At 44.4% G+C, this 13,573-nt stretch overlaps 1 protein-coding gene across 1 annotated transcript in view; it reads right to left on the bottom strand.

The window, feature by feature from the left end:
• LOC135551044 (serine/arginine repetitive matrix protein 3-like) overlaps nucleotides 1–10,455 on the bottom strand; it is a 276,137-nt gene extending 265,682 nt beyond the window's left edge. The window contains exon 1 of the mRNA XM_064982419.1: nucleotides 10,274–10,455. The gene's annotated coding sequence lies outside the window, so the exon portion shown is untranslated. The remainder of the gene's footprint in view (nucleotides 1–10,273) is intronic.
• Nucleotides 10,456–13,573: the final 3,118 nt, after the last annotated feature.

Genomic DNA, 13,573 nt, shown 5'->3' with positions numbered 1-13,573 from the left:
TTATAGAACCTTTATGGAGAATGATTCTATAAAGAACCTTTCACAATCTGAAAGGTTCTTTGTACATCCTCCTGGAGAATCACGCAGGTTATTTTTTATTCTGGTCAGACATATTACAGTACGTTGTTAAAATGTCATAGGTTTTAATTATTGTTCTCATCGACAAGTTGAATCAAGGGGATGCTACCTCTGGAGCAGCTGGGGATCCCCCGAGGAGAGAATTGAGAACCACTGACTAATTTAGTCAACTGTTCTCAATTGACACGTGAGTCTTTCACAAGTCCCCGACACTGTCCGTAGTCTGATAGAAAATGTAAAGGCAAAGGGCAACACATGAGATCAACTGGAATGACATTCTCACTCAAAGTTGCACAAAAAGAGCTGAACCCCCAAAATATTCAAATGAGCCGCCTCCCTTACATTTTAATTATCACTAAAAGAGAGAAGAAAAAAAAAGTTTGTGAACTGTAAAGAACCATTGTTGAGCTCACTGGGTTCTATGAGTCATTATGGTTGCATAACCCTTCCCATAGAACCCTTGAGGAACTCGCTATTTATTTTGTATTTGTTTTAGGCAGAGGGATTCTTGAATGCAGGGGAAGTATACATTCTCCCATCTATGAGGAACAGTCCATTGGGTCCAGGACTGAGCTACTCCAGACAGACAGTAGGCTTACACACAGATACACACAGATACACACAGATACACACAGATACACACAGATACGTGAGCCAAATGACAACTCTCTCTCTTCTCTCCTCTCTCTTTCTCCTCGCTCTCTCTTTTTTTCTCTCTCTCTCACTCACTCACCCACACACATTCATGTGTGTGGGTGTGTGTTTGTGTGTGTGTGTGCTTGGAGGGTGATAGGTTGAAAAATGGATGGGAACAGAGGCATTTTAATTTACCTCCAGCACTGTGTGTGAAGTCTCTGGGTGTACAGTATGAGGCTGACAGACAGGGAGACTGGGGGCTTGTCTTTCTGTAATATCACATATTAATTAACCCAACTGGAAGATTGGAAGGTGCTAACAACATTCGTCTGTCTACTGAAAATGCTATACAATACAGATTGAAATCCTTTGCACCATTAGAACTAGTAAATAAAGCCCAGATCTGAAAGACTTCCTGGATCCCACAACATGTGACGGTCACAGTACCGCCCTCTTCTGAAAGACTTCCTGGTTCCCACAACGTGACGGTCACAGTACCGCCCTCTTCTGAAAGAGACTAACTGGATCCCACAACATGTGACGGTCACAGTAACACCCTCTTCTGAAAGAGACTTCCTGGATCCCACAACATGTGACGGTCACAGTAACACCCTCTTCTGAAAGACTTCCTGGTTCCCACAACATGTGATCCACACAACCCAGCACACCCCGGTGCTGCCTGGTGGTTTAAGGGGATTGAACGGGAACAGTTTCTGGCTTTGTTCTCCCTGCTGCTCAGAGATAAGAACATCATTTGGAAGGAATCGCTGTCTTTGAATTGGGGAGAACTACCCCTGCCACCCGTTGTGCTCTAACATTTACTGTTTGGATTTGAAAACACGCTGATCTGCGCAGGGAGAGGTGTTTAGGGCCGTTGGGAGACGGGAAAAGGAGAGAGAGAGAGAGAGAGAGAGAGAGACAGAGAGACAGAGAGAGAGAGAGAGAGAGAGAGAGGGAGATGTAGCAGACAGAGATGTAGCAGACCGACAGAGAGATGTAGCAGACAGACAGAGATATGTAGCAGACAGACAGAGATGTAGCAGACAGACAGAGAGATGTAGCAGACAGGGGTGTAGCAGACAGACAGAGAGATGTAGCAGACAGACAGAGATATGTAGCAGACAGAGATGTAGCAGACAGACAGAGATGTAGCAGACAGACCGATCGGTGTAGCAGACAGACAGGGAGATGTAGCAGACAGACAGAGAGATGTAGCAGACAGACAGATGACAGATGTAGCAGACAGATGGTTTAAAATGGAGAGAGAAAGAGAGAAGCAGAAAGATATAGAGTACAGGAGAGACTTGTGCTTAGAGTAGTTGGTCAGTGACCAGCTTCAACATCTAGACCAACTAGGTGACCAGGGATTACTGATGGCCAGACAGTAGGTCTCTATTGTCCAGACTACAGACTCCAACCATGTTTCTTTCTTAGCCACCTTGTGTTCTGCTAGCAGCTAGCTTCATATTAATACACACTGATTTAACCCCTCTATCAGACTCTTAGTCTGGACTCTCAACGTCTGGACTGGACTAGCTGACTGACTAGTTGGCTGACTAGCTGACTGACTAGCTGACTGACTAGTTGGCTGACTAGCTGACTGACTAGCTGACTGACTAGCTGACTGACTAGTTGGCTGACTAGCTGACTGACTAGCTGACTGACTAGCTGACTGACTTGCTGACTGATTAGCTGGCTGAGTAGCTGACTGACTAGCTGACTGACTAGCTGACTGACTAGTTGACTGACTAAGTGGCTGACTAGCTGACTGACTAGCTGACTGACTAGCTGACTGACTAGCTGACTGACTAGCTGGCTGACTAGCTGACTGACTAGCTGACTGACTAGCTGACTGACTAGCTGACTGACTTGCTGACTGATTAGCTGACTGATTAGCTGACTGACCTGCTGACTGACTAGCTGGCTGACTAGCTGACTGACTAGCTGGCTGACGAGCTGACTGACTAGCTGGCTGACTAGCTGACTGACTTGCTGACTGACTAGCTGACTGACTAAGTGGCTGATTAGCTGACTGACTTGCTAACTGACTAGCTGACTGACTAGCTGACTGACTAGTTGACTGACTAGCTGACTGACTAGCTGACTGACTTGCTGACTGATTAGCTGGCTGAGTAGCTGACTGACTAGCTGACTGACTAGCTGACTGACTAGCTGACTGACTAGTTGACTGACTAGATGGCTGACTAGCTGACTGACTAGCTGACTGACTAGCTGACTGACTAGCTGGCTGACTAAGTGGCTGACTAGCTGACTGACTAGCTGACTGACTAGCTGACTGACTTGCTGACTGACTTGCTGACTGACTAGCTGACTGATTAGCTGACTGACTTGCTGACTGACTAGCTGGCTGACTAGCTGACTGACTTGCTGACTGACTAGCTGGCTGACTAAGTGGCTGACTAGCTGACTGACTTGCTGACTGACTTGCTGACTGACTAGCTGGCTGACTAGTGAGCTGACTGACTAGCTGACTGACTAGCTGGCTGACTACTAGCTGACTGATTAGCTGACTGACTAGATGACTGACTAGCTGACTGACTAGCTGACTGACTTGCTGACTGACTAGCTGACTGACTAAGTGGCTGACTAGCTGACTGACTAGCTGGCTGACTAGCTGGCTGACTAGCTGACTGACTAGCTGGCTGACTAAGTGGCTGACTAGCTGACTGACTAAGTGGCTGACGAGCTGGCTGACTAGCTGACTGACTTGCTGACTGACTAGCTGACTGACTAAGTGGCTGACTAGCTGACTGACTAGCTGGCTGACTAGCTGGCTGACTAGCTGACTGACTAGCTGGCTGACTAGCTGACTGACTAGCTGGCTGACTCGCTGACTGACTAGCTGACTGACTAGCTAACTGACTAGCTGGCTGACTAGCTGGTTGACTAGCTGACTGACTAGCTGGCTGACTAGCTGGTTGACTAGCTGGCTGACTAGCTTGTTGACTAGCTGGCTGACTAGCTGGCTGACTAGCTGGTTGACTAGCTGACTGACTAGCTGGCTGACTAGCTGGTTGACTAGCTGGTTTACTAGCTGGCTGACTAGCTGGCTGACTAGCTGGTTGACTAGCTGGCTGACTAGCTGACTGACTAGCTGGTTGACTAGCTGGTTGACAAGCTGGCTGCAAAAGGGTGGCTAAAGTGAGAGCTCTAACTACCTGTACATATTACCTCAATTACATTGACTAACCGGTGCACCCTGTATATAACCTCAATACTAACCGGTGACCCCTGTATATAACCTCAATACTAACCGGTGCCCCCTGTATATAACCTCAATACTAACCAGTACCCCCTGTATATAGTCTCAATACTAACCAGTACCCCCTGTATATAGTCTCAATACTAACTGGTGCCCCCTGTATATAGTCTCAATACTAACCAGTACCCCCTGTATATAGTCTCAATACTAACCAGTACCCCCTGTATATAGTCTCAATACTAACCAGTACCCCCTGTGTGTAGTCTCATTACTAACCGGTGCCCCCTGTATATAGTCTCACTACTAACTGGTGCCCCCTGTATATAGTCTCATTACTAACCGGTGCCCCGTGTATATAACCTCAATACTAACCGATACCCCCACATATGGATTCTGTACCGGTACCCCCTGTATATAGCCTCCACATTGACTGTGTACCGGTACCCCCTGTATATAGCCTCCACATTGACTCTGTACCGGAACCCCCTGTATATAGCCTCCATATTGACTCTGTACTGGAACCCCTGTATATAGCCTCCACATTGACTCTGTACCGTACCCCCCCCTGTATATAGCCTCCATATTGACTCTGTACTGGAACCCCTGTATATAGCCTCCACATTGACTCTGTACTGGTGCCCCCTGTATATAGCCTCCATATTGACTCTGTACTGGAACCCCCTGAATATAGTCTCCACATTGACTCTGTACCGGGACCCCCTGTATATAGCCTCCATATTGACTCTGTACTGGAACCCCCTGTATATAGCCTCCATATTGACTCTGTACCGGGACCCCCTGTATATAGCCTCCATATTGACTCTGTACTGTTACCCCCTGTATATAGCCTCCATATTGACTCTGTACTGGAACCCCCTGTATATAACCTCCACATTGACTCTGTACTGGTACCCCCTGTATATAGCCTCCATATTGACTCTGTACTGGTACCCCCTGTATATAGCCTCCACATTGACTCTGTACCAGTACCTCCTGTATATAACCTCCATATTGACTCTGTACTGGAACCCCTGTATATAGCCTCCATATTGACTCTGTACTGGTACCCCCTGTATATAGCCTCCACATTGACTCTGTACTGGTACCCCCTGTATATAGCCTCCATATTGACTCTGTACTGGTACCCCTGTATATAACCTCCACATTGACTCTGTACTGGTACCCCTGTATATAGCCTCCACATTGACTCTGTACTGGTACCCCATGTATATAACCTCCACATTGACTCTGTACTGGAACCCCTGTATATAACCTCCACATTGACTCTGTACTGGTACCCCTGTATATAACCTCCACATTGACTCTGTACTGGAACCCCCTGTATATAACCTCCACATTGACTCTGTACTGGAACCCCTGTATATAACCTCCACATTGACTCTGTACTGGAACCCCTGTATATAACCTCCACATTGACTCTGTACTGGAACCCCTGTATATAGCCTCCACATTGACTCTGTACTGGAACCCCTGTATAAAGCCTCCACATTGACTCTGTACTGGAACCCCCTGTATATAACCTCCACATTGACTCTGTACTGGAACCCCTGTATATAGCCTCCACATTGACTCTGTACTGGTACCCCTGTATATAGCCTCCACATTGACTCTGTACTGGTACCCCTGTATATAGCCTCCATATTGACTCTGTACTGGTATCCCCTGTATATAGTCTCCACATTGACTCTGTACTGGTACCCCTGTATATAACCTCCACATTGACTCTGTACTGGTATCCCCTGTATATAACCTCCACATTGACTCTGTACTGGTACCCCCTGTATATAGCCTCCATATTGACTCTGTACTGGAACCCCCTGTATATAGTCTCCACATTGACTCTGTACTGGTACCCCCTGTATATAACCTCCACATTGACTCTGTACTGGTACCCCCTGTATATAACCTCCACATTGACTCTGTACTGGTACCCCCTGTATATAGCCTCCATATTGACTCTGTACTGGAACCCCCTGTATATAGTCTCCACATTGACTCTGTACCGGGACCCCCTGTATATAACCTCCACACTGACTCTGTACTGGTACCCCTGTATATAACCTCCACATTGACTCTGTACTGGTACCCCTGTATATAGTCTCCACATTGACTCTGTACCGGGACCCCCTGTATATAGCCTCCACATTGACTCTGTACTGGTACCCCCTGTATATAACCTCCACATTGACTCTGTACTGGAACCCCCTGTATATAGTCTCCACATTGACTCTGTACTGGTACCCCTGTATATAACCTCCACATTGACTCTGTACTGGAACCCCCTGTATATAGCCTCCACATTGACTCTGTACTGGTACCCCTGTATATAGCCTCCATATTGACTCTGTACTGGTACCCCCTGTATATAACCTCCACATTGACTCTGTACTGGTACCCCTGTATATAGCCTCCATATTGACTCTGTACTGGTACCCCTGTATATAACCTCCACATTGACTCTGTACTGGTACCCCCTGTATATAACCTCCACATTGACTCTGTACCGGTACCCCCTGTATATAGTCTCCACATTGACTCTGTACTGGTACCCCTGTATATAACCTCCACATTGACTCTGTACTGGTACCCCTGTATATAACCTCCACATTGACTCTGTACTGGTACCCCCTGTATATAACCTCCACATTGACTCTGTACTGGTACCCCTGTATATAGCCTCCACATTGACTCTGTACTGGTACCCCTGTATATAACCTCCACATTGACTCTGTACTGGTACCCCTGTATATAGCCTCCACATTGACTCTGTACTGGAACCCCCTGTATATAACCTCCATATTGACTCTGTACCGGTACCCCCTGTATATAACCTCCACATTGACTCTGTACTGGAACCCCCTGTATATAGCCTCCACACTGACTCTGTACTGGTACCCCCTGTATATAGCCTCCACATTGACTCTGTACTGGAACCCCCTGTATAAAGCCTTGCTACTGTTATTTTATTGTTGCTCCTTAATTATTTTTTATATTTATTTCATTTTTTTTTTTCTTAAAACAGTATTGTTAGGTAAGGGCAAGAAAATCATTTCACTGTAACATGTGAAGGAAAAAAGGAAACCGCACACTGGTCTTGATAGTATCACTGATATTTAATAAACTCTGGTACCCCCTGTATATAACGTCAGACTCTGACTGAAGGCCGTGGGGTCCACATTGATACTGTCAAGCTTATTAGAAATCAGTGATACTATCGAGAGCAGTGTACTGGTTCCCCCTGTTTATCCTTCATGTTGTTCAACTGTTAGTCAGGCACCTGCAGAACAAAGATTGCTCAGGACGTGCGTATATAGCCTTTTGAATTGAGGATTACTGGAACATGTGACAAATAAAATGTCATTTGATTTTGAACACTCACAGTAACATTGGACGACACTTATCAGGACACACCGAACACAACAACCAACTGTTACAGCGTACTGGCAACCAACTGTTACTCGTACTGGCAACCAACTGTTATAGCGTATGGCAACCAACTGTAACAGCTGTATATAGGCAACCAACTGTTACAGCGTATGGCAACCAACTGTTACAGCGTATGGCAACCAACTGTTACAGCGTATGGCAACCAACTGTTACAGCGTATGGCAACCAACTGTTACAGCTCTGTATGGCAACCAACTGTTACAACGTATGGCAACCAACTGTTACAGACTCTGTATGGCAACCAACTGTTATAGCGTATGGCAACCAACTGTTACAGCATATAACAACCAACTGTTACAGCTGTATGGCAACCAATTTACAGTATGACAACCAACTGTTACAGCGTATGGCAACCAATTTACAGTATGACAACCAACTGTTACTCTGTATGGCAACCAATTTACTGTATGGCAACCAACTGTTACAGCGTACTGGCAACCAACTGTTACAGCCTCCACATTGACCAACTGTTACTGGAACCAACTGTTACAGCGTATGGCAACCAACTGTTACAGCGTATGGCAACCAACTGTTACATATAGCAACCAACTGTTACAGCTGTATGGCAACCAACTGTTACAGCGTATGGCAACCAATTTACAGTATGACAACCAACTGTTACAGCTACTATTATTTTATATGGCAACCAATTTACAGTATGACAACCAACTGTTACAGCGTATGGCAACCAATTTACTGTATGGCAACCAACTGTTACAGCGTATGGCAACCAACTGTTACAGCGTACTGGCAACCAACTGTTACAAACCACATTGTATGGCAACCAACTGTTACAGCGTATGGCAACCAACTGTTACAGCGTATGGCAACCAACTTACAGTATGACAGCCAACTGTTACAGCCCCTATGGCAACCAACTGTTACAGCGTGTATGGCAACCAACTGTTACAACGTATGGCAACCAACTGTTACAGCGTATGGCAACCAACTGTTACAGCGTATGGCAACCAACTGTTACAACGTATGGCAACCAACTGTTACAGCGTATGGCAACCAACTGTTACAGCGTATGGCAACCAATTTACAGTATGACAACCAACTGTTACAGCGTGTTATGGCAACCAATTTACAGTATGACAACCAACTGTTACAGCGTATGGCAACCAATTTACTGTATGGCAACCAACTGTTACAGCGTATGGCAACCAACTGTTACAGCGTATGGCAACCAACTGTTACAGCGTATGGCAACCAACTGTTACAGCGTATGGCAACCAACTGTTACAGCGTATGGCAACCAATTTACAGTATGACAGCCAACTGTTACAGCGTATGGCAACCAATTTACAGTATGACAGCCAACTGTTACAGCGTATGGCAACCAATTTACAGTATGACAGCCAACTGTTACAGCGTATGGCAACCAATTTACAGTATGGCAACCAACTGTTACAGCGTATGGCAACCAATTTACAGTATGACAGCCAACTGTTACAGCGTATGGCAACCAATTTACAGTATGGCAACCAATTTACAGTATGGCAACCAATTTACAGTATGACAGCCAATTTACAGTATGACAACCAATTTACAGTATGACAACCAATTTACAGTATGACAACCAATTTACAGTATGACAGCCAATTTACAGTATGACAACCAACTTTACAGTATGGCAACCAATTTACAGTATGACAACCAACTGTTACAGCGTATGGCAACCAATTTACAGTATGACAGCCAACTGTTACAGCGTATGACAACCAATTTACAGTATGGCAACCAATTTACAGTATGGCAACCAATTTACAGTATGACAGCCAACTGTTACAGCGTATGGCAACCAATTTACAGTATGACAACCAATTTACAGTATGCCAATAAACAATAACATCGTATGACAACCAACGTCTTCAGTACAACCAGATCCTCAGCCAAAAAAACATGGTAAAGTTGTTTCCAGAAATAATGATTAGGATGACAACGACTCTCGGCCTGTCTTTCAATGCTGCCAGGTGTATTCTATATTTACTTATTTTTTTTTTTTTAAATGTGTCTACCTCCATGCAGAACTCTGTCAGAACCACTACTCAACCAGTGTAAATGACATCTGGAGCCACAGGGAAATGGGAGCAATTTACCCATTGAGTTGAGAGTAGTCTACTGAACTGAAGTGGATTACTGTATTCAAGGATGCCGGTCAATTTCATTCTGTTTACTGTACCGTTATCATTTATGTCGGGGAAATCAAGGACATTCATCCCACTCAGTCAGGATTCATCATATGATAGAATGAAAATGTAAAATTGCGTGTGATTTCAATAATGGCTCAGGGAAGGTAGTCATGAATAGTAGGATTATTATCAACCATACTAATCCATTTGATTCACTATCAGGTAAGATGAATGATAGTAGCACGCTATAAACACATATCTTGCAAACATATCCAAGGATCTATGTCATCCCCAAACTCATATCAGCGCGGCTCATATTTGAGGCTAAAATGATTATGAACAACCAGACAGTTACGGTAAACATTGAAAAGCATGAACCCACGAATGAAAGAAGTAGCAGGCAACAGAGCTCCGGAAATCGATTAGTACAAAAAACAGGGACATCTGCAGCGCCACGATCTGTGTGGTTAACAACAATAACGGTATTTGTTTGTACACGGACATTTCTCGAACGCACAATTTACGCTAACAAAACAGACTGTCGTGTTTACACAGAAGCAATAGTAAAATATAACTGCAAAGTGAATCTGTTCATTTCATCCAGCCTGAGTATGCTAACGGGGTTTGAGCAACCGTTCATTCGTTACTGATGCGCGAACAGCCCTGCTGTCGCGAGCTTGTCAACTTAATTCCTCTTCTATGAATAAGCACGAGGTGATGTGATGTTTCTTACCTTATTCGTATCCCTCACTCCTGAACAAGGGAATTGTTGGACGGCCGACAGCGGTGAGTGTTTCTGTATTTCGGACAACGTGTGACGCTGAGGGGAGCCGTCCTCTTATGAAGGATTTGTCCGTGGTCCTGGATTCCCAATCTCGAGCTGACTTTTCTCCTGCCTGGTGCTGAAGTGGACAGCGCACTAAACAGCAGCAAAGCAGTGCTGTAAAAACACAGCGCTCCTCGCCATCATACTGCACAGCAACCTCTACCGGATGGGAGGGAACGTTGCATCCATGAACAATGCAAAGGATGCTATCTGATAAAACAAATAGTCAACAAAAGCCTGGAAGGGTGATATTTGGCGTTAACGTTCGGAATGCGCCATCTAGCGTGGCCGTTTTGACCGCAAGCCCATGCTGATTGTTTAGAGTATTGGCATAATCAGATTCATATCGAATAATTAGTGTGCATGTAAAAACCCAGTCTGTCCTTGGTCTGTAGGAAACACATGGCTATTTGCATTCAAGACACTATGTAAAGATAGTACATACAAGTTAAATACACATAGATGAATATTTAATTCACAGTTATAGTAGCCTACGTGGATTGAGAAGCGACCTGTTCAGTTGGCTCTGCCTACATATAATCAGATTTTATTGGGACAACAGAGCACAGAAATGGTCATTTAAAAATGATTTCAGTGCTATAAAAAAACAATCCGTAATTGTCCATTATCTGAAGTTGGACTATCAGTGCTTGATTTGGGTCAGAGCTATCCGGACACCTTACCGGCACTTCTACTGTTTGGGAAATTGCTTGCCAGCTCCTCCCCTCAGCGTCACACGTTGTCCGAAATACAGAAACACTCACCGCTGTCGACCGTCCAACAATTCCCGAGAGAGAACTCGACATTTCAGCAGTAGGCATAAAATAATGACAGCGAAACAGACTAACTAGATAACAAATTCCAAACATAACTTGTAGCAGTTATCTCGCTGGTTGTCTATAGCTAACTAAGCATTAGTATCGTTGTCGCCATTCCAACGGCACTGTTGCCTAGACAGTGTAAATACATATGCACCGTTGGAAAACGGGGATTCCGAAGTAGGCATGTAATTGCGATAACGTAATAAATTATATACTCTAAGAATAGCCTAATCGAAAAATAACTTTCTGTGCTTAAGATCTCCCCATGAAACATGAATATATGAGCCTAGTATATAAACATGTCTAGTTAGATACCTTGCTCTGAAGTAGCCTACCTTATCCATTTGATCCCTGAATCTTTGAATGAAGGAATACTTTTATAAAGACAAAAAAGTATTTTGTTGTAAAGGTTGCATTGTTTTATATCAAAGGTGGCAACCATCCTCCAGGATAGCTACTGCATGGGGTTTGGCAGGCTTTTGTTCAAAGCCCTGGTCTAACCACATCGAAGCCTACACATCAGCTGCTCAACAGGAAGGAACCTTGATAAGCAGACTTGGATGTTCCAGGGTTGGATCAAAAGCCAAGCCTGCAGACCCAGGAGCTCTCTAGATGGAGGGTTGACCACATGTTGATATCATGTGACTGACTGTGTAATTCTACTTTGTGTGTGCGTGCGTGCGTGCGTGTGTGTGGGGGGGGTTAAAGAGCCTTGATCAAGGGCACAACGGCAGGTGATGGAAGGCCTTCATGGGATCAGACACAGCTGTTTTCCAGTATAAATAGGCTATAATAATAGTCATGAACATTTGGTTAAAAGTCATGGAGTATGTGTATGAACTCTTTCATAGTGAATTGTCAGAGGTCTCTATAGCATAATGTCAGGTGTGAATTTCAGTGAACACAGTCTCATGGACCGACTTGGAAAAATACAGCTCCTGCACTTCTTTCATTCCAAATCAAGCACTGAGGCCGACAGAGAGGTTATAGCTAAGACTATAAGGGAAAATCCTAGCTTTGAAATGTTTTGTGCTCATTGCAGTACATTGGTTCATTAGGAGATGGTGAGGTGTTGGGTGTTTTGACGTTGGTCTGGAATAAACCAGAGACAGAGAGAGAGAGTTGGGACAACTTTTAGAATGTTGAATATTGTTCTAATTCTAGACAGTTACATCATGTAATGTTAAAGATGGAATCCGCAGTAAGGGGGAAAAGTATCACTGTCTTCCCCCAAGGCCACTGTTATTGTTTTTGTTTTGTTGATGAAAGCAGAGTTGGGGAGCCCATTGGGGGGGGGGTGTTCGTATGCTGCCGTTCTACTACACATGCAATGATGTCAGAGGGGAAAACATATTTGTAAAAAGTGTTTGTTGTTTGTATTAGGTATGTCCAATGTTCTGGTAATATCACAAATGGCAGTGGCAGTTTCCCTTTTAAGGATTCCAGTTTTAATGGGGAGCAAACATGGCTGCTATAGAATGTTGTAGTGTCATGTACTCGCATCATAATGCAGAAAACTCAAAGTCCCATCTCTCTAAATACATGGCTCTGGGATCAACTATCAAGTCCCTCCATGCTGAACCCCCAGTCCTTCTTATATACAGTACCAGTCAAACATTTGGACATCCCTACTAAGGATTTTATTATATTTGTACTATTTTCTACATTTTGAAGACATCAACATTATGAAATAACACATGTGGAATCATGTAGTAAACAAAAAAGTGATAAACAAATCAAAATATGTTATATTTTAGATTCTTCAAAGTAGCCACCTTTTGCCTTGATGACAGCTTTGCACACTCTTGGCATTCTCTCAAACAACTTCACCTTGAATGCATTTTCAACAGTCTTGAAGGAATTCCCACATATGCTGAGCACCAGTTGGCTGCTTTTCCTTCACTCTGCGGTCCAACTCATAACAAATCATCTCAATTGGGTTGAGGTTGGCTGATTTTGAAGGCCAGGTCATCTGACGCAGCAATCCATCACTCTCCTTGGTCAAATAGCCCTTACACAGCCTGGAGGTGTGTTTTGGGTCATTGTCCTGTTACAACTCAAATGATAGTCCCACTAAGCTCAAACCAGATGGGGTGGCGTATCGCTGCAGAATGCTGTGGTAGCCATGCTGGTTAAGTGTGCCTTGAATTCTAAATAAATCACTGACAGTGTCACCGGCAAAGCACCCCCACACCATCACACCTCCTCCTCCATGCTTCACGGTGGAAACTACACATGCGGAGATCATCAGTTCACCTATTCTGTGTCTCACAAAGACAAAATGGTTGGAACCAAAATCTCAAATTTGGACTCATCAGACAAAAGGACAGATTTCCACCGGTCTAATGTCCATTGGTTGTGTTGCTTGGCCCAAGCAAGTCTCTTC

Source organism: Oncorhynchus masou, chromosome 12, assembly GCF_036934945.1.
Source record: "Oncorhynchus masou masou isolate Uvic2021 chromosome 12, UVic_Omas_1.1, whole genome shotgun sequence".
Taxonomy (NCBI): domain Eukaryota; kingdom Metazoa; phylum Chordata; class Actinopteri; order Salmoniformes; family Salmonidae; genus Oncorhynchus; species Oncorhynchus masou.
This window is presented reverse-complemented; position numbering and strand designations above follow the sequence as displayed.